We start from the raw sequence: 6,048 nt of genomic DNA, 5'->3' as shown, positions 1-6,048 counted from the left end.
CCAGCGTCGCAAGGTATGCCAGCCTTTTAAAGACTAACATCATCTTCCATCAGTAATAAAACAGCAGTTACAGTTCATGCCTCATGTTTTAGAGGTAATGGAAGAATAAGTGAGCATTTCCAAGCACACCACCAAAGAGGAAGCTGATATGTCATTGTAAAATGTGTGATGCCAGAAATTAAGTTTTCTCCACTAGCCCCAAACTACCACCAAGAGCATGGGTGCATCTAGTTATGTTACGTGATACATCATTTAGATCATCTGCATTAACCACAGAATAGAAGTCATGATCCAGAGTTACTACGAGTGAAAATAGGTGGGGGTTGGGGGGCACCTGGCTAGCTTACTTAGTAGAGTACAGGGCTCTGTGGCTTTTGATCTCAGGTTCACGAGTTCAAGCCCCTTGTTGGGCATAGAGCTTACTTTAAAAAAAAAAAAAAAAATCAAAGCAATGGGGAGTAGAGGTAGGAAATTGTGTAACTTCAACATAAAGATATGTTGTGGTTTTGAAGGTAATAGTAGTGTGTTGAATATGTGACCTCCTGAGCTACCAAGGCAATGGACAGAGAAGTCCCATAACAAATCCACAATCAGAAAATTCAGAATAGTATCCATCCTGAGTCCTTGTCTGACCACTTCAGGTTCTGAGGCCTCTTGGAACGGACGGTGGTTGCTCAAGTATTTCTCAAAGTGAGGTCTGTCTCGCCAATAAGAAGCAATCGGGTATCGTGTGTCACCTCCGGAGGAGATGTTCTGAAAAGGACACCTCACTTATGTAGGATTCTAGCCAAAAATAGATAACCCAAATCTAATCACTAGAAAACATTAGCCAAAGCCACAATAAGGGATGTTCTATTAAATAATTGGCTTGTGTTCTTTAAAAAAAAAAAAAAGTCAATGTCATAAAGTAAAGATAGGCACAGGCACTGTTCTGGATTGCAGGAGACAAAAGACATGTCACTCATAATGCAGTATGTACTGGATTGGATCCTGTATGGGGAGAAAAAGATATGAGAAAATGCATATTGGGGCAAACTGATGAAATTGGAATATGGACTGTTTATTAGATAAATGTATCCAATCAATGTTGAGTTTCCTGAATTTGATAACTGACCAGTGCTTATGTAAAGAGAATATTCTTTTTATTTTTTAAGGATTTTATTGGCTTATTTTCAGGGAGAGAGAGAGAGCACACAAGCAGCGGGAGGAACAGGCAGAGGGAGAAGCAGCCTCCCTGCTGAGCAAGGAGCCTGACTGGGGACCAGATCCAGGACCCTGGGATCATGACCTGAGCCAAAGGCAGACACTTAGTCCACCGAGACACACAGGTGTCCCTGTAAAGAGAATATTCTTATTTTTAGGAAATACACACTGAAGTTTTAAGGAGTAAAGAGGTATGATGTACAACCTACTCTCAAATGATTTAGAAAAAAATTTTCTAGAGACAAATAGAGAAAAAAGAGAGTGATATAGTAAATGTAGCAAAATAAAAATTGACGAATCTTTGTAAAGCATGAGTTCTTTCTGCTATTTTTGCAGCTTTTCTCTAAATTTGAAATGATATCAAAATGAAAGGTAATTTTATTTTTTTATTTATTTTAAGATTTTATTTATTTGAGAGAGAGAGAGAGAATGAGCAGAGGGAGGGGCAGGGGGAAAAGGAGAAGCAGAGTCCCCTCCGAGCAGGGAGCCCCACTTGGGACTGGATCCCAGGACCTCGAGATCATGACCTGAGCTGAAGGCAGCTTCTGAGCCGACTCAGCCATCCAGGTGCCTGCGAAACGAAAGGTAATTTTCAAAAGTGCCCGCAGATCACCTGCGTCAGGATGCTGCCGTACAGCTGTTGCTAATGAGGCTGACTCCTGGGCCCTGCCACTGACTACTGAAGCAGAAAGTCTGGGGGTAGAGTCTGGGAATTTTCATTAAAAAAAATTATTCTTGGTGATGGCTATCTATATTAACATCCGAAAACCACTGGAGTGGGCTTAAAATAATTTTCTTAGCTTAATTAGCCCAATGCCTGACGAAGAATATTCCTCACCCTCCTCCTAACAGCTAAAGCATAGAGTGTGCTTATCGTATGGTAAGGACTATATATATTTTCTTCAATTCTCACCATCATTTCTATGAACTACTATGTGCTCATTTTACAGAGGGTGTAAAAGGTTAGAAAGAGTAGGTAAATGGCCAAGGTCTTGTGCTGTGACGAGATGGAGCCAGGATTTGAATCGAAGGACAAACTGACTTGAGGGCCACACTCTTGCCACCAGGCTCTCAAGCCCAGCTGGGAAAACACATGTTCAGATTATAGGCTTTGACTATCATAAAACTGACATGGTGTTTGTCTCTTACAAAGTCAGTCCTTAATTGCATATTTAGGAAGGAAGCAACGAGGCAGCTACAGCAATGAGCGTTATGATAAGGCCTGGAATTTCCCCTGCCAGTTCTCCATCCCCGTGACCAAGCCGGGGCCCTGTGACTGAGATAAGGCCACAGCCGGTTTGCTCTTCTAGATCATTACTGATTTTCCCATGCATTTTGCAGATCAGGCACCAGGCCAGATAAGGTCTGGATATACGTTCATCAACGATAGATCCACTCTAAGGGTGAGAGGGTTTCCTCAGTGAAGTGAAATGTCATAGTAACGTGTAACCAGGAAAAGAATTATAGATGACACCAAAGAAAAGCCTAGACTAAAAAGAAGTAGGCATTTCCCAAGGAAAGGGCTTAGCTAGTGCTGTCTCCTCTGGTCCAGGGCACTGCTACCCTCCTGAGACTCCGTCCTCTGTAGAGGGAACAGCCAGTCTACAGAAGCAAGCCTGGAGAAGTCGTTGGACCCTCCCCGATTCCTGAAAGTTAACTCTTTAATATCACTGCTAAGAGGTGGGCTAACAACTGTTCTTCTAATTCCAGAGGCCGAGGAGGTCTTTCAACTAAATCATGCTGCCTTCTGAATGAAAAAGATAAATACTGACAGTTTTTTTTTTTAAATTTATTTATTTGACAGACAAAGATCACAAGTAGGCAGAGAGGCAGGCAGAGAGAGAGGGGGAAGCAGGCTCCCTGCTGATCAGAGAGCCCGATGTGGGGCTCGATCCCAGGACCCTGGGATCATGACCTGAGCTGAAGGCAGAGGCTTTAACCCACTGAGCCACCCAGGCGCCCCAATACTGACAGTTTTTCGCCATCATGATCTCATGTGTTTTTATAGGCTGAGAAGTGCAACCCTTGTGGTTAAAAAAAAAACACCACCACCAAAACAAAACCAAAACTGTGCTTTTCAGTTGCCTTAGTTGAAATGCAATGTGTAAAGAATTAGTAGTGAATTTTGTTGTTGAGAGACTTATCTTTTCTAACTAGAAAAATGAAACATTCTCAGCAAAAAACACATCACTAATTTGAAGGGATTGAAGAACCACCGCCAGCTTAGTCCTGTCACTGTGTAGTCGTTGTAGTCCTGAAGAACCTTCAGGTGACAGGTGACATGATCTTATACACTGAGAATCCTGAATCCACACAAAGAAAGTATTACAGCTAATAAATGAGTTCATCAAGGTCACAGGATACAAGGTTAGTATATAAAAAATGTTGTCCATACACTTGCAATAAAAAAATCTGAAAATGAAATTAGGAAATCAATTCTATTTACAACAGCATCAAGAAGGATAAAATGCTCAGGAATACATTTGATAAAAAGCATAAAACCTATACTCTGAAAACTACAAAATATTGTTGAAAGTGATTAAAGATCTAAACAAATAAAAAGACTTCAAATTCCGACCCTCCCCAGGACACTGTGGATGCAACACAATCCTTATCTAAATCCCAGTTGGTTTTGTTTTGTTTTTAGAAAGCAACAAGCTGATCCTAAAATTCGTATGGAACTATTCAAGGGACCCAAAAATAACTAAAACAATCTTGAAATAGAAGAGTGAAGATGGGAGAGTCACACTTCCTTATTTCAAAACTTACTACAAAGCCATAGTTATCAAAACAAGATGGTACTAGCGTAAGTTAAGACATATAGATCAAGGCCCTCTCCTCTCCCGGAGATGGCGTGTGCTCGCCCATTGATATCTGTGTACTCGGAAAAGGGGGAATCATCTGGCATAAATGTTACTTTGCCTGCTGTGTTCAAGGTTCCCATTCGACCGGATAATGTGAACTTTGTTCACACCAACTTGTGCAAAAACAATAGACAGCCATATGCTGTCAGTGAATTAGCAGATCATCAAACCAGTGCTGAGTCTTGGGGTACTGGCAGAGCTGTGGCTCGAATTCCCAGAGTTCGAGGTGGTGGGACTCACCGTTCTGGCCAGGGTGCCTTTGGAAATATGTGTCGTGGGGGCCGCATGTTTGCACCCACCAAAACCTGGCACCGTTGGCATCGCAGAGTGAACATGACACAGAAGCGATATGCCATTTGCTCTGCCCTGGCTGCCTTGGCCTTACCAGCGCTGGTCATGTCTAAAGGTCATCGTTATCAAGGAAGTTCCTGAACTTCCTTTGGTGGTTGAAGATAAAGTTGAAGGCTACAAGAAGACCAAGGAGGCTGTTTTGCTTCTTAAAAAATTTAAAGCCCGGAATGATATCAAAAAGGTCTATGCCTCTCAGCCAATGAGAGCTGGCAAGGGCAAAATGAGAAACCGCCGTCGAATCCAGCGCAAGGACCCTGCATCATCTACAATGAAGACAATGGAATCATCAAGGCCTTCAGAAACATTCCTGGAATTACTTTACTTAATGTAAGCAAACTGAACATTTTGAAACTTGCTCCTGGTGGGCATGTGGGACGTTTCTGCATTTGGACTGAAAGTGCGTTCCGCAAGTTAGACGATCTTTATGGCACTTGGCGTAAGGCTGCCTCCCTCAAGAGTAATTACAACCTTCCCACGCATAAGATGCTTAATACAGACCTTAGCAGAATCTTGGAAAGTCCAGAGATCCAAAGAGCCCTCCGAGCACCACGCAAGAAGATTCATCGCAGGGTCCTGAAGAAGAATCCACTGAAGAACCTGAGAATCATGTTGAAACTAAGCCCCTATGCAAAGACCATGCTCCGGAACACCATTCTTCGCCAGGCCAAGAATCACAAACTCCGGATGGATAAGGCGGCGGCAGCCTTAGAAGCCAAATCAGATGAGAAGGGAGTTCCAGGCAAGAAGCCTGTGGTAGGGAAGAAAAGAAAGAAGGCTGTTAGTGTGAAGAAGCAGAAGAAACCTGTGGTGGGGAAAAAGACTGCAGCTACCAAGAAACCAGCGGCTGATAAGAAGCCTGTAGAAAAGAAACCCACTGCAGAGAAGCCTGCTGCCTAAAAACTTAACGTTTATTCATAAAAGTCAAATAATTTTGGACAGCTAATTTTGAATAAAGACATGATCAAAGCCAAAAAAAAAAAAAAAAGAAAGAAAGAAAGACATATAGATCAATAGATATCATTGAAGGCCCGGAAATACACCCTCACATTTATGGTCAGTCGATTCTGAAAAGGGCACCAGCCTCCTCCAATGGAGGAAAAATAGTCTGGGGCAACTGGATAGTCACATGCAAAAGAATGAGGGTGGACCCTCACCTCACACCTCATACAAAAATCGGCTCAAACTGTAAAACTTAAATTCTTGGAAGAAAACATGGGTGTAAATCTTTGAGATCTTGGATTAAGCCACGGTTTCTTAGATATGACACCAAAAGCACAAGCATCAACAATAACAACAAATAGTTAAATTAGATATCATCAATATTAGATATTTTGGGAGACTCCTGGGTGGCTCAGTGGGTTAAGCCCCTGCCTTCGGCTCTGGTCATGATCTCAGGGTCCTGGGATCGAGCCCCATATCGGGCTCTCTGCTCAGCAGGGAGCCTGCTTCCCCCTCTCTCTCTGCCTGCTTGTGATCTGTCTGTCAAATAAATAAACAAAATCTTTAAAAATATTAGAAATTTTTGCTGCTGTACCATCAAGAAGAGAAAAGAAAACCCACAGAATGGTAGAGAATACTTACAAATCATCTATCTGGTAAGGTCCTAATGTATTTAGGCTATGTAAAGCAC

At 42.3% G+C, this 6,048-nt stretch overlaps 1 pseudogene; it reads left to right on the top strand.

Moving 5' to 3' along the window:
* Window positions 1-4,004: 4,004 nt before the first annotated feature.
* LOC132026071 (large ribosomal subunit protein uL4-like) lies at window positions 4,005-5,396 on the top strand (annotated as a pseudogene).
* The last annotated feature ends 652 nt before the right edge of the window (window positions 5,397-6,048 follow it).

The sequence above is a fragment of the Mustela nigripes genome, chromosome 10, assembly GCF_022355385.1.
Source record: "Mustela nigripes isolate SB6536 chromosome 10, MUSNIG.SB6536, whole genome shotgun sequence".
NCBI lineage: Eukaryota > Metazoa > Chordata > Mammalia > Carnivora > Mustelidae > Mustela > Mustela nigripes.
The sequence above is the reverse complement of the archived record's forward strand: the minus strand, read 5'-3'. Positions and strand labels throughout refer to the sequence as shown.